The sequence below is a fragment of the Canis lupus genome, chromosome 13 (assembly GCF_003254725.2).
Source record: "Canis lupus dingo isolate Sandy chromosome 13, ASM325472v2, whole genome shotgun sequence".
NCBI lineage: Eukaryota > Metazoa > Chordata > Mammalia > Carnivora > Canidae > Canis > Canis lupus.
This window is the reverse complement of record NC_064255.1, coordinates 25,537,956-25,565,399: the sequence shown is the minus strand read 5'-3', so window position 1 is coordinate 25,565,399 and position 27,444 is coordinate 25,537,956. Positions and strand designations below refer to the sequence as shown.

General features: G+C 52.6%; 1 long non-coding RNA gene and 1 pseudogene across 15 annotated transcripts in view; one reads left to right on the top strand and one right to left on the bottom strand.

The window, feature by feature from the left end:
- Positions 1–27,444, bottom strand: part of LOC112662462 (uncharacterized) — a 180,755-nt gene that overhangs the window by 91,753 nt on the left and 61,558 nt on the right. For 13 of the 15 annotated variants that reach the window (XR_004803263.2, XR_007401564.1, XR_004803150.2 and 10 more), the window contains exon 2: positions 17,250–17,597. This is a non-coding gene — a long non-coding RNA (uncharacterized LOC112662462). Of the gene's footprint in view, positions 1–1,012; positions 1,158–17,249; positions 17,598–27,444 lie in introns of all 15 variants that reach the window. The other 2 variants (XR_004803259.2, XR_004803266.2) reach the window with 1 other exon arrangement.
- LOC112662464 (60S acidic ribosomal protein P1-like) lies at positions 6,922–7,399 on the top strand (annotated as a pseudogene).

The following is a 27,444-nucleotide window of genomic DNA, read 5'->3' as shown; positions in this document are numbered from 1 at the left end:
GTACAACCTGCAGCATTCAGGCAAATTCCTTAACCACGCACAAGCCTTTCCTCCTTCGTGCATCACAATGCATCAAACTTCTCCACTAGGATGGTTGTGGGATTACATGGGGGAAGAGTGGGCTCCAGCCTCACGGAGCCGTCACCCTGCAGAGGGCCCACCTGCGTGACCTCGGCAGCTTCTCCTTGTCCAAATCCCTTCATGGCCACTTACCCTCAGAGAGATCTTTGGCAGGTCACTCGACTCCTTTGAGTCCGAGTTTGTTCATCTTTAAAATCAGAGTGGTGATAACAGTACCTATCACGTAGGGCAATCGTATGGGTTACATGAGTTAACACATGTCGACCATTCAAGATGCCCAGGAAGTATCTCCAAAATTTAGCCAGCTAGCATGATTAGACAACCTTCAGGAAAACCAAGCAGTCCTCCCCGCTCAACCGATCCGTGTGTGAGTATAGATACTGCAGTGAACCCAATGCCAGCTCCAAATGCTCCAGCTGCAGGATCACAGAATTTCTTTTTAAGATTTTTTTTTAATTTATTCATTCATGAGAGAGACGGGGCGGGGGGGGGAGGCAGAGACACAGGCAGAGGGAGAAGCAGACTCCAAGCGGGGAGCCTGACGTGGGCCTCGATCCCAGACCCCAGGATTACCCTGAGCCAAAGGCAGACGCTCAACTGCTGAACCACCCAGGTGTCCCAGGATCACAGAATTTTTAAACAGGGGGATCTGCTCACTCCTCTTGAGGAAGAAGAGACAGCCCGAAGGCTCACCTAACGAGGGGCACTCAGAGCCAGGTCTCCTCTAAAAGCCAGTTCCGCCCCTGCCCCCAGCCCCATCCCCCGACTGCCCACACCAAGCCTCACCCGTCCTTTATCCATTATGAGACAAGCACCACCCATAAACCTGTGGTGAGGTTCGGTTAAAACAGTTTATGGAAAGGAAGACTGTTCCTTCTGTCTTTGCCTAAGATAAGAGTAGTCAGAGACCGGAAAGGAGCCACAATGTCACCTGCAGCACTGACTCCTGGTCCCTAGAGGCACTGTCAGCGTCCCCGAGCACGGCAGAGGAGGACAAGCATGCTCTCAGACACAGCCGGTGTTAAGCTCTAGGTCTGCGCGCTGTGTCTTTACTCCGTGGGTCTCAGTTTCCTCACCTGCAAATGAGGGAATACACAGGGTTGTGGTGATGGTAAGAAGTAAGGAGCCCCAGAGGGCGCCTGGCACTCAGTCTCTTTACAGACCCCAGTCCCACACTTTATAGCTGCTGGACTGATCGCTCTCACTAACTCCTGCTCCAGGGCTACTGGGGGGGGGGGCACCCCACCCCCATGGCAAGCAATGCCTCGATGGGGCCTCATACTTAACAGCTGCCATCACTCAGTGAAACACCATCTTCACCAAAGAGGTGGGACTGGCCACAGTCACACATGGCCCAGCATGAACCCCTATGGAGCCTCTGCAAAGCCAGAATGTTAAGTGCTGGGAGTGGGGACCCACGGCCACCGGGCTCTGTTGTGTGGGTCACAGAAACCACGCTCGGGAGCACTCCTGGCTGCAGCATTCCTGGTGAGAGTTCCCGACACAGACGTGCCTGCATCTACTCAAATGACACAGGCCAAGAAAGCAATGTCCAGAACAAAGGGACACGGCTATCGGCAAATGGAAAAGTTTCCAAGAGGAGCTAGGAAGAGGCTGGAAGTAAAAGGGAGTCCTTTCTGTTCAGCCTCCCTTGTGTCACCGATGGTTCAGAGCAGGTGGACAAAGAGATGGGTGTCTAGGGTTCGGCCTATCTCAGACTCTGAGCACAAGCCCGTCGGAGTGACTATCTGTGGGAGGCTGGGAAGGAAAAAGTCTGCATTCCTACTCCTTCCCCAAATCCTCAGTGCTTAACAGCACAGGCTCTGGAGTCAGACTGCTGGGGCTGGGACACCAGAGCAGCCACGTTTAGCTCTGTGACATGAGACATTATACTCAACCTCTCTGATCCTCGGTTTTCTTTGTTTGTAGAAATGGGGCTAGTGACAGCACTGCCTCTCCTAGGATGACTGCAGGGACTAAGTTATGTAACAGATGGCCAGGACTTAACCACGAGATGAACGTCGGCTCTGATAATTAGCTACTCATTTAATTATTACCATCAGGAAGTCATTTAATTGCACTGATCCAACTAGAGTGGGCTTTGCAGTTGTCCATCTGATAAGAGATTTCCCAGCAAATGAAGACAGTTAAGAGGGAGGCATGAGCGTTCTCGGTCAGATTCCTACAAGCTTGGCCATGTCAGCTCGGGGTATCACACCTGCCCCACAGAACAGAGGTTCTTTCTTACCCCCAGTCTACAGACGTGGACACCAAAGCTCAGTTGCCCAGGAAACAGAGGGTGAGTAAATTCTTTCAGGAACAAAAACAAGCTTTAAGCATCCCCTCCTGATGCATATTTTCATCACCGCACCCCAAGTCCACCCCACCCCTCCAATCGTCCTCTCCTGAGTCGAGGGTGGACCGGCTTAATTAAGCAACTGTCCCTCCAGCCCTAATGTGGCAAGGGTGAGGGTCAACATGATGTGCTGGGGCTCTCCCCTGCACCCCACTCCCTGGGGCTTACCCGTTACATGCACAGCCTCTCCACTTGGCCTCATCAGAAAAACTACCTCCCACTTGCCAAATCTTGGCCACGGTGATCCTTGTGGGACCTACAGGTCTGACGTACAGACAGTCCTAAAAGAACAGGAGCATGAGTGCCTTGCTTCTGCCTGGTTCCAAAAGCCTTTGGCCCACCATTTTCCTCCTGACCCTCGGCTCCTGGAGGCTGATCACTGCCTCCCAGAGGGAGTTCTGGTTCCCACTCCAGTCCCAGTGTCTCTGCAGGGGCTGCCACAGCCCAGCTTCCCAACCCACAGGCCTCGTCATTCCAGGACCCCACACGCTGCCCTGCACCACCATGCCCACTCAGGACCACACTGGCCACCCCCAGCAGAGCTGTACCAGTTCTTAAAGGTGCATCCTGGGGCACCTGAGTGGTTCAGTGGTTGAGCATCCACCTTTGGCTCAGGTTGTGATCCCGGGGTCCTGGGATCAAGTCCCACATCGGGCTCCCTGCAAGGAGCCTGCTTCTCCCTCTGCCTGTGTCTCTGTGTCTCTCATGAATAAATAAATAAAAATCTTATAAAAAAATAAAAAGTAAAAAAATAAAGGTGCGTCCTGTCCACTTACCTTTTAATAAAAAAACGGTTGTCCCTGGGTCTCTCTCCAGGAAGCTTCCCACATATACTAAACATTATGCATGTACTAGTTCATTAAAATAATCTCCAGGCATGAACACCAGCGTTGCTCCCATTCTGCAGCTAGGGAAACTGAGGCTGAAGGAAGTGTGTGGTCCAGGGTCACATGCTAATAAGTAACAAAGCCAAGATTCAAACTCAGGCCTTCTCACTCAGAGACACATCACTTCGAACACTCGGCTGTACTGTTTTCCTGCTGTTTTCCCCACTCGGGGAGGGGCAAGTGTTGTCTTTCTAGTAACCACCCTGAGAACCCAGCAGACACATGTGCTCATTGATTATCTGAATGATAAATAGCAGCTGATCCATAAAGGGGGAAAGTGGCCTGTGTGACCCCACCCCCTTTAATCCAGAAGCATCTCAACCAGTCTCCTGAGAGTTCATCCAGCAGCAAACGTGAGCTGGCCCCATAAAAAGGGCTTTGAGGGGATCCCTGGGTGGCTCAGCGGATTAACTCCTGCCTTTGGCCCAGGGTGTGGTCCTGGGGTCCCCGGATCGAGTCCCACATCGGGCTCCCTGCATGGAGCCTGCTTCTCCCTCTGCCTGTGTCTCTGCACCCGCCCCCCACCTCCGTCTCTCATGAATAAATAAACAAAAAAAATTTTTTTTAAAAAAAGGGGTTTTGAAATACACTGTGAGCCCAAACCTGTTCCTCCCACTGGACAAGCTCCCAGGCTCATAGGAGAGACAGACCCACACGGCGGGAGCCAACAGCAGGTAAGTGCCTATGAGCAAGGGGCACAGGACAACCAGCCCTGCGCAGGAGCCAGAGGAGGCAGGTTCTAAAGCCAAGGTCGGTGGGGCCCGGGAGAGGTGGGAAGCGCCCGTCAGAATGTGCAGTATGTCCCCTGTCCCCATCTGTCCCCACCGGTGATGGCGGCGTGCTTCACCTCCTCGTGACCGTGGCCCCAGTGCCACGCCGGTACAGACACCTGGGGTGACCCTTCCATCTAGGGAAGCATGCCAGAAAGCTGGCAGTCCTGAGAGATCCAATCTCAAGGTCCCAGGTGATGTGAGCGTTTAACCAGAGGTCCCACCGGGGGCTGAGAAGTGGGCGCGGAGCCCCCAAGACCAGAGGAAGCACCGGCGCTCCGAATGCCCACCGTGCCCAGCACGTGACGCCTGCAGACGACCACGTGTCAAGACCGAAGCCGGGCTGTGTTTTCCGGGGCCATACCACATGTCGCCTCCACGTACTACCCAGAAAAAAAGAAAGGAAAAAGGCAAATTCCAGAAAGATGAGGCAGCCACAAGATGAAGATAGAGAACGGCATGAATGATGCGTGATGGAATTTCCTCCTTAGTCACTGGAAGGCGCAGGAACCCGACTCCAGGCAAGGGAGGCCTCTCATGCCCGTGAATTGGCCCCTTGTTCTCCGTCGGGGAGAAAGTTAAACGAGGAAGAAGCTAAAGTTAAACGAGGAAGAAGCCGGGTGTGGAACGCGCACCCCTGTCCTGCTCTTCCTTTCCCTCCGCCCTCACCCCTCCCCACCCAGGCCCTGCCACCCCCTCCTCGCATCCCCCACAGATGTCGGGCTGGGAAGACCCCACATCCACCATCCCTAGAGAGGTAACTAAGGAAACAGGGCCCTTTAAAATGGTGAGAACTTCGTGGGAAAAAAAAAGACTTCGCATCTCTCTCTCTGCAGCCCGGGCTTACTGACCCAAGTCTGGTCATTGGAGCCTCTGAGTAAAATCCAGGAGTCCATCCACAGTGGGGTGTGGATGGTCTGCAGGAGGTTTTTTCCTGCCTGCCACCCCTGCCCCCCTTTCTCCCTGATGGCCACCAGGCCCATGTCCACCCAGCAAACCAACAGAGCTGGGATGTAACCCCCTGTCACCACCACCCACCACCCCAACAAGGGTTGACTTCTGGAGTCACTTCAGGGGAGACTGCAAATATAGCAGGCTAGTGCCCATTCCAACAGGTGAGAAGATCCAGCCTCCCATAGGGTCCCCTCTGTCCGCCTGGGACCAGAGTCCTGGCATCTCCCGTGATAGGTTGTAACACGTCTGGGGTAGGGTGCAGGCAGCCTGGGGAACGTGGTCAGGAGCCCCAGGGAAGCTTGGGACCCCGGCTTCAGCCTCACCAGCTGGGTATCTGGACCAGTCTGAGCCTCTGTTTTCACACCAGTGAGATGAGAGTCACACAGCATTCACCTCTTGGGGTTGCTGAAAGGTTTATTCAAATCTTGGCCCGTCAGAGCCATTCATTAAAGGGTAACTAATATACAAGCACGGTGCCACCAATGCCGACCCACGCCACACCCTCCACGACACTACACCCAACACCTCAACATCGGACAGAGCGGATGGGAATGAGACTCAACGTTATACCATGGAAGCATCAGGAGAGCGCGGGCTTCTCTAGACAGCAAAGCAGTTTCTCCTTACCTGCTTATGCCCCTCTCATCCCAACACCTGGGAACACAGGACGTCACAAGCGTCCCTAAGCCATTTCTCACCCATTCATCACACCAACGGGGGTACAGCCTGCTCTGCCCAAGCCTGAATTTCCCCCTTTCACCATTACTTTTGTTGCTCTCTAAACATTTTACATCCTCATAAGATGCAAAATGCCAGGGCTGCCTGAATCCAAAATGCAATGTCAACTGGGAACCTCAAAGCCATTTGGAGGTGTTTATTTTGGTGCTAACCAGAAAGCTAACAAAACCCCAGGAATGGCTTCACTCAGCCCGCAGGCAGCATCCAGGCAGCTTTTTTCCCTGCCTTGCTCTGGCTCTCAAGGCTTTTTGTAAGAATGCTGGGAACACATGGCCTGTCCACGAAGGCAGGGCAAGACAGGCACTCCCTGACGGAGGAAGAAGGACCCAGCTCATCCCAGGAGCTGCCACAAAGTGACTATGTGACTGGCTCTGAACCACCGTGGGGTCACTTGTAAATAAAATAGTGAGAATGCCTGCCAGGCTTCATCTAACACTGAGCATGTGTTGGGTGCTGTGCTAAAGCCTTCACGTAGTATCTCATTTAAACCTGGACCCCTTCTCACATGGAGGCTGTCTTAAATCGGTGAGGCTGCTGCAACGAAATGCCACAGACAGTGGCTTCAACAACCAACATTTATTTCTCACAGTTCTGTAGGCTTGGAGCACCAGCAGGTTCTATCCTTGGTGGGGGCCTGCTTCTTGGCTTGTGGAAAGCCACCTTCTCACTGCTCAAGGGGGCTCCCCTTGGTGTGTAAGCATACAAGGAGAGACACAGATCCCTCTGTCTTCCTCTTTACAAAGACACTCGTCTCACTGTGGGCAGGAGGGTGGGGGACACCCTCAGGACCTCATCTGAGCCTTAGCACCTCCCAAAGCCCCAGGATACCATCCCTTCTCATTATTTATATGTTAATATGTTTGTAAACTCATGTACAGTTTTTTGGGGGGGGAGGCAGTGGGAGGGTTAGAAATTACAAATAGAATCATTTGCTGTTAATTCTCAAATGGCAAACGGTTGGGCCACATGTTTTAAAAAGTCTAAAAAGTGTCACGTAGTGGAAGCTTCTCCTGGGCAGCTGTAGCCCCCTGCTGCCCCATGCGTGGCCTGCATGGAGTCATACCTACAAGGCAGAGTAAAGGGGTGGAATCCTTTAAAAAAAAAAAAAACAAAACCACTCCTTTCCCCAGCTGCCGCTAAGGTGCTCGGTCCTTCGAGGAAGCTAAGGCCGCGTTGGGGTGAGGCCCTCACTTCAGCCAGCGACTAGCACCACGCTCGGCACACGCCCTCACCATGGCCTCCGTCTCGGAGCTCGCCTGCATCTACTCAGCCCTCATCTTGCACGACGACGAGTAGACGGTCATGGAGGATAAGATCAATGCCCTCATTAAAGCAGCGGGTGTGAATGTTGAGCCTTTCTGGCCGGGTTTGTTTGCAAAGGCCCTCGCCAACGTGAATATTGGGAGCCTCATCTGCAATGTAGGAGCTGGTGGACCTGTCCCAGCAGCTGGCGCTGTGCCAGCGGGAGGTCCTGCTCCTTCCACCATTGCTGCCCCAGCTGAGGAGAAAAAAGTGGAAGCAAAGAAAGAAGAATCTGAGGAGTCTGATGATGACATGAGCTTTGGTCTCTTTGACTAAACTTTTATAAGCTGTTCAATAAAAAGCTGAACTCCCAACAAAAAAAAAATACCATGGAATACCATCACTGGGGCTTAGGGCTTCAACATAAAAATGTGGGGAAGACACAAACACTCAACCTCAACAGAAAAACTATCATGACCCTACTTAACAGATGGGAAAGCTGAGGCCAAGAGAAGTTAAGGAATTTGCCCAAGGCCACTCATCTAGCAAATGAAAAGGCCTAGACTAGCTCCAGGCCCCTTGAAGCCACCACACTCCCGCTGCATAAAAGTAACACAAAAGACTCAGACTATCATAAACCCAGGGTGGGAGCCTAACCTGCCCTTTGGCTCCTCACCTCCATGACAGGGAGGTTGTTGCTACAGTGATTAAGTAAGGTGAAGCCATGAAAAAATACCAAAAGAAAGCAAATGCATACCCGGCAAAGCCACAGGGCCTGGCTTTCTCAGCACGGGGCCTGGCACGTAGTAGGTGCTCGACAAAGAATGGAACGTGAAGGCCGTACAGGGCTGTTAAGAACCGCCAACCCTCCAGACACTTAAGTAATGCATACCCTGGAGGAGCTCTCTCCTCCAGGTGAGGCTCCCCCTGGACATCCCCCCTACCCAGTATCACGTAGAGCCCTGTACCCTGAAACCAACCCGTCCCCAGCAGATACAGTGATGCTGGGCACACCAGCGAGGTCTGCAGGCAGGAGGCGTGGGCACCCAACTACAAAGCAGGTTATTTCATAGTCATACATATTATTTACCCATTACCAAACTCAAACTTTCCATTTCTAATGATGCAAAAAAGGGGGAGGAAGGGCAGGAAGCTCTCAAACTTTGTGTTTAATCCTTTCTCACTCTTCGTTTGTCTCAGCTTTCCCACAGCATGGATCTTCCTTCTAGCAATTTCTTCTCCACACCATCCACAAATGGCCCTGCTGCAGCCTGGCCTCCTACTCTCCTTTACCGCTCCTGAGATGTATGCGTTGCTGGCAACCCCATTCCTGGCTGAGAGTGGATCCCACAGTGGTTATGGTGACACCCTGTTCCCCACGATGGGGATCCCAGCTCATCCTCAGCTATCCACTCTTGCAAAGACGTGGCCTCGTACAGCCCCCCAGGAGCCAGCCGCCAGGGGTTCCCAGCCTGGTGACATCCTTCCTGGCGACATCCATCCTGGCTCAGCCACCTCCACCTGGCTCAGTGCCAATTCCCCCCGCCCCCATCCCCAATTCTTTTCTCTCTGCTGCCCAAGCTTCGGCAGGGGGCAGCCGTGGCACTGCTTCTTCTACGCCCTGCCTCTGGTCCTGCCCTCCATGCTGGCCTCATCTCCTCCCAGGATTCACCCCATCCAACAAGTAATGGGCTGGTGCCAGTACCAAGCACTGCTGACCAGACATAGGGATCCAGTGGCAAGCATCACTCAAAGAGCTTCCTCAGCTCGCAGGGAGACCCCCAGCAAACAGAGGGCCCCAAGTGGACAGCAGCATGGCTACCCCAACAAGGTGGATGGTGTGCGTCCCCGTGCATCATGCCCCTGGAGACACCCACACGTGCACCTGAAGGCGTGTGCAAGGAAGCTTCCCCCAGTGCTGTTTACAGTAGCAAAAACCTGGAAACAACTCAAAATCCACCAGGAGGAGCATGAAGGAACAAGCAGCAGCAGCTTACAAGCAGAACAGAGTGAAAAGATCAAACTGCAGTCGACACATACCTACGTGACGCCACCACCATAAGAATCTGTAAACGCATGAAACGGTGTTAGAAAAGGTATCCAAATAGATTTGTAAGGAAAGGGTAAGCCGTGACCTGCTGCATCGTACGTTCAGGAGGGGGTTACTGCTGGGATGTGAGGGAAATGGAACGGGAGAAGAGAGCCCCCAGACTTCCAGTGCATCTCTAGGCCACTATTTCTTTAGAAGCAGTGATCCAAAGCACATCCGCCTCATCAGTGAACACCTGTTCATCCTGTGACAGGTATGGGGGGGGGGTGTTAAATGACCTTCTGTGGCTTCTGGTTTGTGTGTCCCGGATCTGGACATCAAGCAAAGAAACCATCCCAAAACTGAGCAGGTTCGAGAGCCTGGCAAGTCAGTGTGAAGGATGCGGGAGGGAGAGGAAAGCCGAGAGCTGGTGGCCGTCACGGTGTGCCCAGCACCCAGCGTGGCTTCGGAGGGAGGCAGGGCTGCCCAACCCTTGAACACACCCCTAGAGCTGCCTGGCCTTCACCTTGAGGAATGTGCCTGAACCCACACCTGGGCCACCTCCAGACCCCACTGCCAGGAGGTCAGTCTCAGCCATCACACAATCTAACAGAGCCATGCTGTCTGGCTCTCAGGTACTTTCCCAGAGGTGTCTCCTTTGGTCCTTTCAACAAGCACATGAGGGACAGGAGGCCTGGACCACCACCTCATCAAAAGATGAGGAGCTGGAGCCCCAGAGAAGCCCCAGGAAGTGCCTGCGCTGACTCAACAAATGGAAGACAAGACAGTCACAAACCTAACTCCCAAACCTGACTTAAGTTCGGTGTTTACCATGTGTCAGCCTCAGAGGCGGGGACTCTTAACTGGCCAGACTTTACAGCTCAGGTCATGTAATTTCTACAATAACCAGCTCCCTGTAGGAGGAGACTAAGGTCCAGGAAGAGTGTCCCACCCGAGGTCACACAGCCAGCAAACCCCTGGATATACATGGCCCCTCACCCTCATCTCCTAACGTTCCCTGACAACCTCCCATGAGCATTTCTCCATCAGGAAACTCTTTATGATGAGCATCATCACCTTTTCTGAAAATGCAACAACAGACTTTCCGGGGCCCCTGGGTGAGCAGAAAGCTGAGAGCTTGTCCTGGCTAATGTTTATTTGTTTATGTGTCCTTCTAAACCCCAGTCCCTATTTCGGAGTGACTCAGAGAGCTCACCAGAGCAGCTGCTCTGGTTGGAGCCAGATAAGCCTCCATGGGGGAGGGAAGGGTCAGGGCAGTTCCTGGTAATCAGGTATCCCCTCTCCTCCCCAGAACCCCCACCCCATGTGGAGTCATAGATCCCGTTGGCAGATAGATGGATGGGAGGGAAAGACCCCCACCCCCACCCCCAGCAATGTCCTGCAGAACCAACTATCAGCATGGCCAGAAATTTGACGAGACAAAGAAAGGGGACAAAGCCTCCCAGCCCACACCTACCAGAAGAAATAATCCACTTCCCAGAGAGCAACCAGAGCACACTGGAGCACCGGCTCGCAGCCAACGCCATGTAGCGCCTGGCAGGTCCACCCCGGGCACCCCAGTCCCAGGGCTACGGACACGGACAGCGATCGGCACATCTGCCCCGGGTTGAGCCCAGGCCAATGTGGCTCATCGACAACGACGATGATGACAGCAATTTCCCAGCCCAGTGCTGGCACTTCACTGCCCAGCTCCAGGCTCCAAAGACTTTTCCCCGAAATTTCCATTAGCCAAAAGCAGAGAACACATCTGGAAACTGCATCAGTCAACGCGAGCCTGTCCTCTTTATCCTACCCCACGAGTCCTAACTGAATACACCTCTTGGGTCCTCAAGTCAGAATAATGGGAAAAAATTTCCTTTTTTTTTTTTTTTTTTTTTTTTTAAGGCACCTGGGTCTTCTTTCAAATTTCTCACACAGTTCCTTAGCCCCCTCCCACCTTTATAGCTGACAATTATCCCCCCATTTTTCAAATACGCTCTCCCTCTCCCAGGAGGGCCTGCCCTGCCCGCCCTGGTTGCTCCCAGTGCCCTTCTCAGGTTAACCAGGGACCACAGAAAGAGACTCAAAGTCACTCACCCTGGCCCAGATTTCAGAGGCCAAGGCTATGGTCCTGCCCCACTGTGTGAGGCTTGTTTTATGCAGTGACTATAATCCTTTGATTGGCTTCAAACTCGCTCAGGGATGACGGGGGGCTGGAAAAAGGGTGGGAGGTCAAGCAGAGACCCTTCTGGAATCTGTTCCCTTCATTAACTTCGGAATTCCGCAAGCTAGTGTTTTCTCAAGCCTTCTTACCCGGAGCATTCTCCAGGGAGAAGGGGGCTGAAATCCTCACAACCACAGGCTCCAACTGGAAAAGTCAGGACCCGGTTTCCTGGGATAAAGGAGAGGTGAGCTCCCCCCGCCCCTTCCCAGGGGGAGGAACTCACATTTAGAGAGTAAACACCAGCTGACCACACTGAGGTAAGAACCAGAGATTCACCAGTGTCTAGGTTCCAACTTTGCAGATAGACAGTGAGGTTCAGAGAGGCTTAGGAACTACAGCAAGGTCACACAGCCGTGGAACAGCAAAGCTTCAAAACCTGGTTGTGTTCTGCCCCAAGGACCACAATGTTCCAATAATTGCAGCTATCAGTCTAAGAGACAGGATCTCATGTGACACTCCCACCCATCCTGCGAGGTAGGATGCCGCGGGGTGAGGCCTGGAGCTCAGGCCTGCCGCTTAAGTTAGCATGAAGGCCTGTGTGTAATTCGGGAATTGAGCAGTGCATCCGACACAGAAAACACTCTAAGCTCACCTCCCTACACTGTTGCTGAGTGACTCCTTGGGAATCACCTGCCAAAATGCACGTGCCTTTAGGTTCCGTTACGGGTCAACATCACAGGCCGAGACACAGCAAGGCCTCAATAAACGTTTCCTAGATACATGGTAAAAGAACTAGCAGAGTCAAGGTCTTCCGAATTTTCCATAAAATCCCAACAAAAGCACTGTCCGTACACTGCTTAACAAGCTTCATCTAAAGACCATGTCTTGGGGCGTCTGGCTGGCTGGCTCAGTCGGTAGAGCATGCAACTCTTGATCTCGAGGTTTTAAGTCCCACAGAGTTAAGCGTAGAGATAGCTTAAAAAGAAAATCTTATGGGATCCCTAGGTGGCGCAGCGGTTTGGCGCCTGCCTTCGGCCTAGGGCGCGATCCTGGAGACCCGGGATCGAATCCCACATCGGGCTCCCAGTGCATGGAGCCTGCTTCTCCCTCTGCCTGTGTCTCTGCCTCTCTCTCTCTCTGTGACTATCATAAATAAATAAAAAATTAAAAAAAAAAAAAAAGAAAATCTTAAAAAAAAAAAGTACATCTTGTAACAAATTTTCTCAGTGTTTATAATCCAGAAGTTTTTCTTCTTCAATGACAAACAGGTCTCTCTCCCTCATTTAGACCAAGGAGCAAACTACAGCCTACGGGCCTCCGGCCAGTTCTTACAAATAAAGTTTTATTGGAACTCAGCCATGCCCATTCATATACAATACTGGCTATGTCTGCTTCCCGGACACAGAGGCAGAACTGATGACTGGTGACAAAACTGTGTGTCCTACAAAGCCAAAAACATTTACTACTACCCAGCCCTTGATAGAAAAGTCTGCCAACCCTTGACGTACGTAGACAAATATAATCTACCCTGTGTGTTGTGCTAACTTGGAAGTCAGAGCAAAATCTAATCACTCATCCTCAATGCTCTTTATTTCTACGTGCCTACAGGTTTTGATTCTTCTAATTCCATTTCAACATTTTACTTAAAAATAGCCGGTATTCCCTAAGTGTTTATTATACGTCAGGCACCGAATGAAGTCCTTCAATCTGTTCTCTTATGTAACTCTCACGACAAGCCCATGAGGTAGATAATATTACCCCCTATTTACCGAGGAGAAATGAATAAAAAAAATAAAAAACAAGGGAATGAGTCATCATTTGACTTCACAGGCGGGATATTTACTATTTCATAATTCAACCTCAGACAGTAATAGAGGATCTGATTGGAAAACTCTGGGTGCTCAATACACATAATGAGTTGGCCGTGCCGAGAGCAGTGGCCGCAGTCAATCCAAGCAGAATCACAGGATTATAAAGTGCAATCGTTCTGAGATTCTTTCGGTTTTCAATCTCGCTTCAGACTGAGCTGTGCAGTCCCTTCATCATGAATCTTCTGGATTTAGGGAGGATCAGTGAACCAGCCGGCGCAGCTGACATGAAGCAGAACACAGACTTGCTCAGCTGCGGAGTAGAGAGACACTGTCTCTCCCGGGTTGCGGTCAGAGCTGTGCCTCCAAAAGAGCACAAACTGCAGTGAGGACTGCATTTCAGATTCGGCCCTATTCAAAGCAGCTGTGTTTACTTGCTGTTACCTTAGTAGTTTTTGCAAAATTGGCTTTTTTTTTTTTTTTAAACTCAAATATCTACGCCCTAAGCTGCAAAATAACAGGTCTCCCGTGTCAACTGTGATCTTTTCCTATTTCAAGAGAAGGTAAATATAAAAAGAGTATTTTTTTTTTAAATCAGCCTGCCCCTCGATAACCTAAAGTCATTGTGCACACCTCCCCACATACGCTGAGAACCACCGGCCTAGCAGAGGGGAGGCCAAAGGCTGATAGACTGGAGTCCAAGTACCAGCTCCTCTGCTCTCTCCAGAGATAAGTGATAAGTCTGGAAGCTTTGTGGATCTCTCTGAGCCTCAGTTTATAGATAAAAGGGGCACCACCACACCCACCTCACCGGATTGGAAGGTTAACCAGGCATATTCCAGGCATTAAAAAACACCAGCCATTAAGTAGTTTCATGGCTGTTCATTGAGAAGCCTGGACTCCAGACCTCAGCCCTTGCCTTAGCTGAACTGTGTACACCCAGGGGGACCCAGGCCAGGCACCCCTGCTGGGGAACAGGTCCAGGGCAATAAGCCATCTCTAGCTGTGCTGGCTTGGGGGTCTGTGTAGGTCGGAGGGCAGCACTGCACCCCAAGCCCCAGGATGAGTGTATGTGCTGTCCATCACCACAGGGCCCCAGTGAAAACACGTGAATAAATAGCTAGAGGGTCAGACCTGGTCTAGCAGCAGTCTGGGGTAACAGGGTTCAAAGACAAACGGGTTCCTCCAAGCAGCTAAAGATGGACTTGTGGGATAAGGAGAGGAGGCCAAGCACACGTGCAATACGCAGACACGCAAACTGCCCACACGGCTGCACGGGGTGCGGGGCGGGGGGACCTGGAGGGGCCCCTGGAGAGGCCCCCAGCAGTTCCAGCAGCAGGACAGGCCTCACCAGCAGCACCGTCCACCATCCAACGGGTAAGTCCAGGGGTCCCTGGGTCAAGTCTGCCCAGCAACAACCTGGTTTCCACCTGTCATCCCAGAACAAGTGTTAGTGTGCTGCTTTCACTCTCAAGTGTCCGGGTTTAGAAGAGAAAGTAGACAGTTTCCCTGCCAGTGAGGGGTCTGACGGCCAAGAGAAGCGAGGTAGCCTGCCCCAGATCACAGTCACCAGGGGCCAGGAAGGAAGCAGAAATGGGTCCCCCTCAGCTCCAGGTCCAGCGGCTTTGGCTTCAGAGCGAACTATTCAAACCCTGGCCCTGTTCTCTGGGGAAACATGCTTTGCCTTTCTGTGCTCCAGTTACTCCACGAGCAAAAACCTCATACGAACCGTGCTTCCCCCACCGGTCTGCTCTGGGGTTGGAATGGAATAGGATGTGCCGAGTGCCCTGCACAGAGCGTGCCTTCAGCAATGGTGATCATTTCTCTGTCAGCGTCCACAGGGCACCGACCTTGCAGATGTGGGGCAGGGACTCGGCGGCCAGAGAGGAGGGGCCCAGCGGAGCCCTCTCTCACCACGACCATCCCGTGTCTTCTGATGCAGAGCCCACCCCTGTCCCCCGGGGAGGAGCAGGAGATAACCCAGACCACCACAATGGGTTTGTTCTAGGGAACGACCGATAAAAAGAGAAGCCGGGGCTCTGGGTCAGGTGATAAGTGGGAGCACAGCTGCCACGGCAGGAGGGGAGGGAAAAATAGCAAGAAGAGGTGCAGGAGGCCTGGGGGCAGTGCTGCGCCTTGGCCTTCCCAACTCGCTGTTCTAGCTGAGGCCCTCGGGCCCCCAGGACAGTTCTGCTGACCACTGCCAGCCCAGCCAAACTTTCCCGTCCTCAGAGTCCTCCCAGAAGCACAAAAGCCTCCTCCCCGGATGACTCCTCTCCCTGCCCTGCCTGGGAGGTTCGGAAGCACAACGCCCATCACGGGGCTGCAAATCCCCACTTACCCAAGGGCACAGGTTCCCTGCAGGCCGTGAGCCTCCAGGAGCTGGACCGCGATCCTAGCCTCACTTCATCCTGGGACCCAGCGTGGCACCTGCTTCCTCCACACGGGAGGGAGTTCTTATGAAAGCCTGTCTCTCCCAGAGGACAAAGAGGGCACCCAGTTCTGAGGAGCCCAAGAGCATTCCACAGCAGGCAGTGTTTTACACACACACACACACACACACACACACACACACACTCTTCTAAAGACCTCAAGGGAAACCTTTACCCTTCAGCTTGAATTGGCTTGATTCAGCATAAAACACCAGGCAGCTCCTGGCTTCCCGCTTAGTGTCCTCTCGGATAAGGAACCTCAGGTGAGTCATGTGACCCCGTGAAACCTCGCAGTTCTCAGCTGTACAATGGGCACGCCGCTGCCCACCTCGTGGGACCGTGGGCTGCTTACATTATATAGATGCTCAGAAAGAGAGCGCTTCCCTTTTGTCTGTCCTTTCCGGGAACACCGAAATACAACCACCAAGAGTCACCATGTGATCTGATGAGGTGAGACAGAATAAATAAGATGCCTACAGTGCAAGACAAACCTGTCTCCTGACCTCAGAGAAAACGCTTTCCAAGGCGGGAGGACCTGTGTAAGTGAACACCGAATTACAACCATCTAGGCACTCTGACTCAGGACTGTGGGGGATGACCAGAGGGGCATCGTTTCCATTAGAAGGTCGGGAAAGCCTCGCTGAGAGATGCCACTGGGCCTGAGTGGAACCGGGGACTCAATCAAAATCAAACCCCAGGCCCTACCTCACTGCAGTCTTGGTGTCCAAGAGCCAAGTGGCCCCAGGTGACCTGCAACCAGGAACCGAACACCAAGGCAACATTCCCCTCCCAGAGTCACCAACGTCAGAGCTGCCTATCAGGACGTGGGGAGGCCAGTCCTTCTGCTTGTCAACCACAGAAGTGCCACCGGCCTTCGTGCCAAGTCCAAGTCTGGCTGTTCCCTCCCTCACGCAGACACAAGGCTCCTTTCCCTTGCCTGCTAGCTCTTTGCCACTCGGCCTTCCCACAGACCCCGGGGACTGTGATCCCCGATCAACTGTCCATGCCAACCAAGCAGTACCGGGTTTGAAGCCCAGCACAGCCCACCTGGCTCGGGTTCAAAGCCCAAACCACACGCACCCTCCCCAGAAGCCTTCCCCCAACCCAGTGACCAAGCATGAGCATTTATTCCTTGATCCTTGGCACCGACCCTGCGAAGGATGATGACACATCCCCTCTGTTGAACACAGAAAGGGAAAGGCATCCATCCATCCAGCTATCACTTGGCCTGAGTCACCCAGCAGGTACTGGTCAGAGACGCCAACCCAGGCCCTTCCGGCTCCACAGGCATCCTGCGGACTTGCAACAATGGCTCTAAGCACAGAGTCACACGTACTTTCCCTATTTACTCTGGATATCTTCATTCATTCGCAGGCCTTAAAGCCCTTTCTGCAGCAGGAGACATTGTGTGTCAGGCACTGTGCTATGTCCTCACAGCACACTCCACGAGGAAGAGGCGCCGGCCTTCAGGGCACTTGGGGTCTAGTGGACGGAGACAGGCACGCCAACCAGGGAATCAAAGACACCGGACGGGCATGACGACACGCATCAGCACAGGGGACCGTGGTGGCTCCTGGGGAGCAACTTCCAAATGCCACCTGAAATCTCCACGTGCCCAGCACCCAAGCAGACACACAGAGTGAGCTCAGTAAATGCCTCTTCCCATTGAGACCCGGCTCCGTCACAGTGACTTCTCTCCCACCGGCCGGGCCAGGGTCCCCGAAAGCCCAAGCGAGCACCCAACAGAACATGCGGGAGCTGCATGCACACGAAAGGGACGGGCCTTACGTTTCACGGGGCGCCCTCAGTGAGGCTAGCAGCAACCCAACTGAACATTTGCATGAAGATAAGGGCAGAGACCTCCGCCGTCCCAGGAAGCCGCGGTCCTCTGACCCCACAGGCATCCAGGCTGCAGGGATCTGCCAAGCACTCAGCCGGGGCCATCCGTAAAACCATCATTAGCATCCAGACGTGTGCCGTCTGTGATTCCAGAGAATGCTTCCTCCACTCCCCGCAGCTGAGTATCACTGTAAATCCAAGAGGCTCAGGAAATCCTGAATGAGGCTCCATGCAACCGGCAGGCACAGCCATCAGGATGGGCAACTTTTTAATCCCTTTCTGGTCAAAAGATCAGGCCTGAGGATGGAAAGAAGAAAAATAAAATCAATCTTGTTAGAACCATGGACCTAGAGGAGTAATCACGTTATTATTCCTTCCTTATATTGGACCCCAATACACTTCTTGAGGAACTCACTAAAAATAATGCCCTGTAGCTCTGATAACCCAAACAGAGGTGAGGTAGGAGGTCAGGAGGCCTTCAGGGGAGTGTCACCTCGCACAGGCACCAAAGACCTCTCCGATTGCGAACTTTCTACTCCTTGGGGGTTCTTACAACTACCCCTGAGAGCGATATCTGTCATAAAGAGGAGGGGGAAAGGTTCAAGAAGGGGTAGGTGGCTAGCTTCGGGAGTCTGTAGCTGGGCCAGGCCTGGCACACAGCCCTGAGTTCCCCTGCAGTGAGCTGAGGGGGTTTGGGGTCAGCTGGTAGGAAGTAGTTCTTTGGGGTTTTTTTGTTTCTTTTTAAAGACAACCACAAAGCTCTGGCATCACTCCAGGGCCCATCCTGCACAGCGAGCTTCTTCAGGGCAGGGCCTGGGGCTCTTTCCTTTTCGGATTCATGCATGCAGGGGTTGCGGAGCACCTGCTAGGTACCCAGTACTGTTCTAGCTAGATGGGGATCCTTCGGCCTCCCCAGCAAAGCGTTCTTCAATTGTTCTCCAGATAACAGAGAATGCGGTGCGGAGGGCCTGAGGCCCAACAGTCACCACCCACCCAAAGATAACAAGGACGGCCCCGTATGGAGTGCCTATCGCTCACCCTGCTGAAACCTCTGGCCCACCACCGGATACAGGCCCCCAACCACTTTGGGACTCCTGCCTCTATTTTCCAGATAAGGAAACGAGGCACAGACAACTACCTTGCTCCAAACCAATGAGAGTAGAGCCTGAATCTGCAGCCAGTGTGTCTCCCAATTCTGTGCCCTGATCCACTGCTCTGCTCTGTGTGACCAGCGAGGATGAAGACCTGGAGTGACTGTACCTAAAACTTACTACCGGGCATTTCATGGGCATAAATTCCCCATTTAATCCTCTAACGACCTTACACGTTATAGACTATTCTTATCCAATTTGAGAGATGAGAAATCTGAGGCCCAGAAAGGTTAAGCAACTTGCCCATGGTCACACAGCTGGAAAACCACACCACAGAAATTTGAAATTAGATAGCTTGGCTCCGAAGCCTGTGAGCTTGACCATTATAGCAACGGCCATCAACATCAAGTGTTCTGCTCCTGCAGGAACAAATTTTCAAATACTTAGTGACGTAAAACAACACAAATCCATCATCTTATGTTCCAATAATGGTCCTGAACTTCAATCCTATCTACAAAGTCCCTCTTGACATGTAAGGTAACATATTCACAGGTCCTGGGAAGCAGGGCATGGACATCTTTTGGAGGGCCATTATTCAGAGCAACCACGCCAACAGGCATCCATCCTCTGCTGTGAGCATCCTTCAGTGGCCACGGGTCACAGGGTGAGCTTCCCTTGTCTCATTTAAACCCACTTGACATAGCTTTTAGGTCCAAGAGAAAGGTGGATTAAAAAGGAAATTTAAGTATCTAAATATCAGCCCCTGAGAGAGAAAGGCAAGATAGTGGTGAAAGCATCAATGTTTAAAGTCAAACTAACAGGGATGCCTGGATGGCTCAGAGGTTTAGCACCTGCCTTTGGCCTAGGGCGTGATCCTGGAGACCCGGGACTGAGTCCCACATCAGGCTCCGGGCATGGAGCCTGCTTCTCCCTCTGCCTATGTCTCTGCCTGTCTCTCTTTCTCTCTGTCTCTCAAGAATAAATAAATATTTTTTAAAAATGAAATAAAGTCAAACAAACAAATTCACTATGTTACTCGGGAAAAAATGATTTTCACCCTTGCTTTTCTCATCTATAAAATGGGGGTGAATCACTCCCACCTACTTCTTAGAACTAGGAGGCTGGTGTGAAGTGATCACCAGAAAAAGCCCTCCGCATGTCACTGGGCACCTATTCAGAGCTCAGGAAGCCAGTATTTCATGCAGCAAATGGAGGAGGCCCCTCGTCAGTCAAGCACAGCCCATCCTGGGGTTCCTCACGCTCCTCAGCTCTGACAGCAATCGCCACGGAGAGCTGATGGCCCAGGGCAGCAGCCAGGAGCGGCAGGGCACCAGGAGGCCAGGCCCCGAGTCCCAGGCACTGAGAGGGGCTGCTTCCAGCAGCAGGAGGGGGTGGGGACTTGGGGTGCCAGCCCCACTCGATGGTAGGGGAGAGGAGGAGGGCCGCGGTCTGTTAAATATTCACAGAGGCCCACGGGCAAGGCTGAAGCCAAGTCTGTTTTGTTGGGGTCAGGTACATTAAAGCTCTGTCACCCGAGGAAGAATTATTCCTCGGTCTGCTGGGTGTCACTGCAGCCGAGCCGCAGACCCGCCCCAAGGCAACAGCCCCACCGTGGGCTTCACCTGCAAGAACTCAAGGTATGGTTTGGCTCGGGGCATGATGCCAGGGTCCTGGGATCGAGTTCTGCATTGGACTCCCTACAGAGAGCCTGCTTCTCCCTCTGCCTGTGTCTCTGCCTCTCCGTCTCACATGAATAAATAAATAAAATCTTAAAAAAAAAAAAGAAAGAAAAGAAAAGAACTCCAGGAGCAGCACGGCACATCTGTCCTGTCATCCCACAGTAACACTCTCTCTTGGGGAGCATCTTTACTTTCTCTGCTATGTGATTCCCTTTCTAGGCATGTGCTTCTCCTAACAAATTGGCCAAAATGAAAAAGATGGTCAATACCATCCAGTGGCACCAGAATTCTCCTCCAAGCTGGTGGATGGACGATCTGAAGAAACACCGGCAACCACTCTGAGAAATGGTTTGGCGTTATCCACTAACACTGAATAGATATGCACCCTGGGACCCAGTGGTTCCACGCCTACATATAAGCTCCCCAAAAATGTGTTACCTGTTCACCAAAAGGTAGGTCTTGGGATGTGCACGGCAGCCCTATCCATAACAACCCAGCACCGCAAACGACTGAAATGCCCATCAACAGTAGAAGGGACTTTAAAAACACACGTGCAGAGGCGCCTACGTGGTTCAGTCAGTTGAGCACCCGACTCTTGGTTTCAGCCCAGGTCATGATCTCTGGATCCTGGGATGGAGCCCCGCGTCGGGCTCTGTGCTCAGCAAAGTGTCTGCTGGAGATTCTCTCCCTCTCCCTCTGCCTCTGCCCACACCTGTGCTCGGAAGGAAGGAAGGAAGGAAGGAAGGAAGGAAGGAAGGAAGGAAGGAAGGAAGGAAGGAAAAGAAAAAGAAGGAAGGAAGGAAGGAAGGAAGGAAGGAAGGAAGGAAGAAGGAAAGAAAGAAAGAAAGAAAGAAAGAAAGAAAGAAAGAAAGAAAGAAAGAGAAAGAAAGAAAGAAAGAAAGAGAGAAAGAAAGAAAGAAAGAGAGAAAGAGAGAGAGAAAGAAAGAAAGAGAAAGAAGAAAGAAAGAAAGAAAGAAAGAAAGAAAGAAAGAAGAAAGAAAGAAAGAAAGAAGGAAGGAAGGAAGGAAGGAAGGAAGGAAGGAAGGAAGGAAGGAAGGAAGGAAGGAAACCTTAAAGCACACACACATGCAGCAGAACAATACAGAGGGATGAAAACAAGCCACAACCACGCACAACACAGGAACACGACTCATGATCATAAGTTTGAGTGAAAGAAGCCAGACACAAGGGAGCACATGATGGTGTTATTTATATTAAACACATAAAGGGGCGTCTGGTGGCTCAGTCAGTTGGGCATCTGACTCCTGACTTAGGCTCAGGTCATGATCTCGGGGCTCTGGGATGGAGCCCCACTCAGCAGGGAATTTGTGTCTCTCCCCCTCTCCCTCTGCTTGCACTTTCTCCCTCAAATAAATAAATAAATCTTAAAAAAATAAAAAGTAGGGGCAGCCCGGGTGGCTCAGTAGTTTAGCACCGCTTTTGGCTCAGGGCCTGATCCTGGAGACCCGGGATCGAGTCCCACATCGGGGTCCCTGCATGAGGCCTGCTTCTCCCTCTGCCTGTGGCTCTGCCTCTCTCTCTCTCTCTCTCTGTCTCTCTGCCTCTCTCTCTCTCTCTCTGTCCCTCTGTCTCTCATGAATAAATAAAATAAAATCTTTTAAAAAAAAGTAAACACATAAGAAGGTTAAACTATGCTGTGAGGAATCAGGACAAGGTGATCCTGAGTGAGGGGGAAGGGACAGTTAGTGACCGGAAGGCATCAGGTGCGGCCCCTGAGATGTGCGTGACCTTCCGTTCATCCAGGTGCTGGCTACACACCCATGTGCTGTTTGTGAAGTCTTACCAAGCTGTCCATGTACGTAGAATATACAGATTTTCGGGCAGCCCAGGTGGCTCAGCAGTTTAGCGCCGCCATCAGTTCAGGGCGTGATCCTGGAGACCCAGGATCGAGTCCCACGTCGGGCTCCCTGCATGGAGCCTGCTTCTCCCTCCCTCCCTCCCTCCCTCCCTCTCTCTCTCTCTCTGTCTCTAATAAATAAATAAAATCTTAAAAAAAATATATACGGATTTTCTAGTGCCTGTCACACCTCAATGGAAGGTTGGTTAACCTTTTTTAATCACTCCTGTGAAAGTATGCCGCTGGCACGCTGCTGCCTCGGGAACACCCCTCAAGGCCTGGGAATCGGCACCTGCCAGCTTTCCCTTCTCCTCCGTACCTTCACGGCCTGCCGCCTCCCAGCTGACCCTGCCCCCAGAGGGCACAGAGGGAAACACTCTGCAAATAAACGTGTTCTGGCCTGGTGGCGAGGAATCCCGCTTGGAATTGCCTTGCAAGAAAATCCAGTCCCCAGCCCCATTCTCTTGGCTGAGTCTCTCTCCCTTCTCGGCCTCCCAGGATGTCTGGCCCAAATAGGTCATTTCCTTCTTGACCCTCCCTAGGTCCACCAGCTGGCCCCCTGCAGTGGGCATTTTGAAGAAAAACAGAACACAGGCCAGCCTCTAATTCCTACCCAACACTGAGACAGCACGTTGGTACAGCAGTAACCCTTAAATACGGGATGCACGGAGGGATGCTCTGGTAACCGGAAGATTCCAGGTGTCCTGGGATGGCCCAGAGTGGTGAACGGGGGTACAGGGCACGTACTGCGCAGAGCCGGGTCAGGTAGGCCCTGGCACCCACGTGTGAGAAAAGCACGGTTCGCAGCGGGAGCCAGGGTGAGCATCTCCCCGGTGTGCCTGGCTGTGTGCGGTCCCTTCTCTGCTGCTAGGTGTCCTGGACTCTGCGGGGGTGCTCTCCCCACCCCCCCAGCCTTTCTGCTCTTGCCACAGCGATCAGTCCCACTGTTAATTTCACTGTGGACAAGCGTCAGCACATGGTGAGCACAGCGCCCCTGGACGCTGGACGCGGGGCACGGCCTGGGCCATCGAGGCGGACAGAGCTGTTCTCGGGTGCGGGGGCCCAGGCGAGAAGGCCCTCCCGCTCTGTGCGTGCCCCGCTTGCTCCCCCTGGGTCTGTGAGGAATCTCAGGATTCCCTCGACGCTGATGCCACAGAAGAGGTGTCTGCTTTATCTTTTTCTGATGAAGGGAGAGGCAGCAGCGGTTCCTCTGGCCGTATTCACATTATTTCTCTGTGGTACCCCGAGAGCCGGGGCCTGTCTAACCTGGGAAGATAAATCAAGGAGATTTGTTCCCAGAGAAAGCGGCAGCTGTCCTCCCGCTGACAGACTCTATTTTTGCTTCATTTCAGTTTCTCCCCAACGTGTGCTGGGAAGACACGGATCAGCTGCCCTGGAATTCCCAAGCCTTCCAGCACACGCTCCCCCCTTGCTCCCCCCTTGCACTCACGCTCCCCCTTGCACTCACCTGATTCATCAATCAGGGGATGGGTGGGGGAGGGGATGAGGTAGGGCTTGGAGGCAAAATAAACCTGGCGTGAATGGCAATGCCCAGGTCAGTCACTAGCCGTGGGCACACCCCTTAAGCTCTGTGAAAGTGTTTGCTCATCTATTTAATAAAAATAAAGAATTAGGGACACCTGGGTGGCTCAGCGGTTGAGCGTCTGCCTTTGGCTCAGGGCGTGATCCTGTAGTCCTGGGATGGGGTCTCCGCATCATCCCTGCTTCTCCCCCTGCCTGTGTCTCTGCCTCTCTCTGTGTGTCTCTCATGAATAAATTAAAATCCTCTAAAAAATAAATAATTAAAATGCATGTCCTCTGGGGTTCATACATGGATGAGAGATTGTTCTACGAGGCACTCAGCAAATACACCTGCCCGAAGTGGGCTCACAACTCACATGGAGCATCAGCTCTACCCTTGATGGCTCGATCCACCAGTATTACTGCTATCCCCCACCACTTAGGCTTAAGAGATGCAAAGTGAACCCAGTCCCACTCACTAATGTCAGTAAGAGTCTGAGGATGGTCCTCTGGGCTCTGCCGACACCGTGGGCTTACACAGGAGGGCCAAGGGAGCCCGCACAGCATGAGCCCTTCTATGGCCAGGTAACGTCACCTGCATTATGTAAGGGAGACCTCTGCTCACAGCTCTGACGGACACTGGTTGGAGCCAGTCTTTAAAAATACTGGCATTCGGGTTCAGCCAGGCTCCAGAAGTCTTGTATAGCACTTGGGAACTCAATACATGCTCAAGGAAGTGTTGGCTGGAATCATGCTGGGAGCTGGAAATCAAGTCAATCAAGACTGACAGGACCCCTGCCTTCAGGGAGCTTCCAGGCTATACCAAGAGATGCAGGGACGTGAACATGCGGACAATGCATGTCCATAATTGAAAGCACCAGGCAGTGTCCAGGCTGTGATGGTGGCGTGGCAGGAGCCACCCAGGGCAGGGGAGAAGAGGCTGCAACATACTGAATGTGAGAGGTCCCCGCACGTCAGAGCACAAGTAACCTTGGAATAATCTGGTTCAAGTCCCCCACTGAGCGGCTGCGACATGAGGCTCAGAGAGGTGACAGGATTTGCCCAGGGCCACCCAGCCGGGATCTGTGGGATGCAAAATGGGAAGCAAATCTCAAGTGAGAAGATGGGCTGGACACACAGTGCCGGGGACAGGAGTCCCTCCTGAACTGGGCAGATGCAGGGTGCTGTCAGCAGAAGGCAGCAGGACCAGAGGCTTGGCAGAGCAGGTAAGAACCACAGCTCCCGAGTGCTCGTTCAAGAGCACTGGCTGTTGTAAGTCACGTAACCTCAGCAACGCTGTGAGGTATGAACCCATTTTCAAATGAGGACGAGTGTCAGAGATAAGGCTGAGATATGAGCCCACACACTCTGCCTCCAGAGCCTTTTTGCTTAACCACTAGGCTGTCCTGCCACAGAAGGGTTATGTGCCGGAAAAGACTTGGGGGCAGGGTGACAGGATAAGAAGGTTCCAGAAGACAGAGATGGGGAAGCAAGAGCTAGACGCTTGGAAGGTCAATGAACAGAGACGCCCCAGGCATCAACAACATTCACGGCCAGAGTCTGACCAGCAAGATCCCAAGCCCGTGACCTGTCAGTAGGTTCCAGTTCTTGCTATTTTTCTGGCAGGAAGTGCCTCACATCACCTACGACACACCTCCCCTGGTGGCTCCTCGTCCGAGTGGTGCAGGGTCCAGCTGTGGCCTGGAGTCATGACACCGTCCCCACCAACCTCAGGGTTGCTGTGACAGCAATGGGGAGGTAGTCTCCCCGAAAATCAGCTGAGCCCTGACTGCCTGCCTCTCCCCACCTGCAGGTGAGAGGAAAACACTCCTGCAACCTGTGAGCGGGGCCACCAGGGTGACGTGGCACTTCTCACGAATTGTCCTACATACCCACGAGGTCTGAAGCCCCCAACAGGTTCAGGATACGCACTGTCCTAATCCTGGTAACAGGTGCCTGGGTTCCCTCACAGTAACATCTGCATCATTAGCTAGAACAGACCAGAGACGAGTAACAACAGCAACTTTAAGAGAGAAAGAGGCAGACAAGCAGACAGGGAGACAGGCTGACAGGCAGGTGGCAGGGAAGGGAGGCTATGCCAAGCGAGGGCCAACGCTCTCTGGACACACAGACCTAATGCTCACTATGCAGCTGTGAAACCTGGAGCTTCCCTTCATGAACCCGCATCCGTATCTGCAGAATGGATCCTGCCTCCCAGAGTTGGGGGGTGGGGGGCGAGAATCGGAGTTGTCCTGTGCAAAGCCCTTTCACATAGTAGGTCCTCAGTAAAAGAAAGCTGAGCCTACTCAGCTCCCCTCCATCTCCTCTAGAGCTTGAAGATGATTCAGATACTGAAATGGGCTGTGAATAGTCATGAATGCTTTCCTTTAACAAATGACAAACCTTCAAGATTTAGTAGTATTTTTTTTCCCCACTTCCTTTTGTTTGCCTTTACCCACAAAATCCCTTTGGGAAAGATCAGCAAAGACCTAAATGTTCGGGATCCCTGGGTGGCGCAGCGGTTTGGCACCTGCCTTTGGCCCAGGGCGTGATCCTGGAGTCCCGGGATTGAGTCCCACGTCAGGCTCCGGGCATGGAGCCTGCTTCTCCCTCTGCCTGTGTCTCTGCACCCCCCCGCCCATGTGTGTGTGTGTGTGTGTGTGTGTGTGTGTGTGTGTGTGACTATAATAAATAAATGAATGAATGAATAAATAAATATTTTTTTAAAAAGACCTAAATGTTCATCAGATCCCCTTGAACAAAGGGGGTGAAGTACCCTGGCACACAGCCACCAAACATGACTCAAAAACAATGACTCAAGGAGGCAGCGCTTCACAGAACAGCAGGACCGACCCTTGAAGACTCAGAGCACAGAAGTTCTAGAGCGTGCAGGTTCTCCACGAAAGTAACTTCGAAGGAGGCTCAAGATCTCACGTGGGCCCCTGCCTACAAAGAGCTTCACATCTCATTAAAGAAACAGGTCAATGAGGACCCATCCACTTAAGGACTACACCAACATATGGTCGTCCACGTGCCCTGGAACCTCAGGGAGCTCCACACGGGACTGCTGCTGTTTGCATGGCCGAGCACAAGGGCCCTGAGAGGCCTGTCAGTTGGGAAGAAGAAAAAAGATGCTCAGGTAGGACCAAGGGGGTAATGCTCAAAAACACGAGGAAATGAGAAAGAGCACTTACTAATTGCCAATCACAAAAGCAATCCCATGGGACGCCTGGGTGGCTCAGCGATTGAGCATCTGCCTTTGGCTCAGGTCGTGATCCTGGAGTTCCAGGATCGAGTCCCGCATCAGGCTCCCTGCAGGGAGCCTGCTTCTCCCTCTGCCTGTGTCTCTGCCTCTCTGTGTGTCTCTCATGAATACATAAAAATCTTAAAAAAAAAAAAAAAAAAGGCAATCCTTTTTAATTCCCCCACTTAACCCCCAGTAATGATCACAAGCCAAGGGACAAGACTCCTTTCTCAAAATCACAGAAATGGCAGCGTGGGGAGAGCAGGCCCTGGCCCAATGTCACACAGCTGGCCAGGGGTGGAATGGAGCCCGGCACCATCTGCCACACACGTCCCCCTGGGGCCTTCACTTGCACCAAGCCCCCGCCTCCCTTCAGCATCTGGATCACATTCTGGGGCCATACTCTCGATTCCTCGATTCCTCGACACAGAGCTTCCCACCGGGCTCCCCTGCTCCACCTGCCCTTTCCCACACCCCAAAGCTCACACATCTCATAATCACCACCTTTGTTCCAACTCCTCTTTAAACCTGGATTAGCTGGGCTTCCGGAGGTCACGCTGTGCCTCTGGAATGCACTTCTGACTTTCACGGAAACCAGTCTTCCTTCAAGCCACACAGGCACATGTCACTAAGTAAACTCGGGCCATCTACTTCGCCCCCAGGACGTGGATGAAACCCAAAGAGGAGGGCAAGAGGAAGAGACAACAGAACTGAAATCCCAGAAATCCCATAAATCCCACAGGCTGGGCGC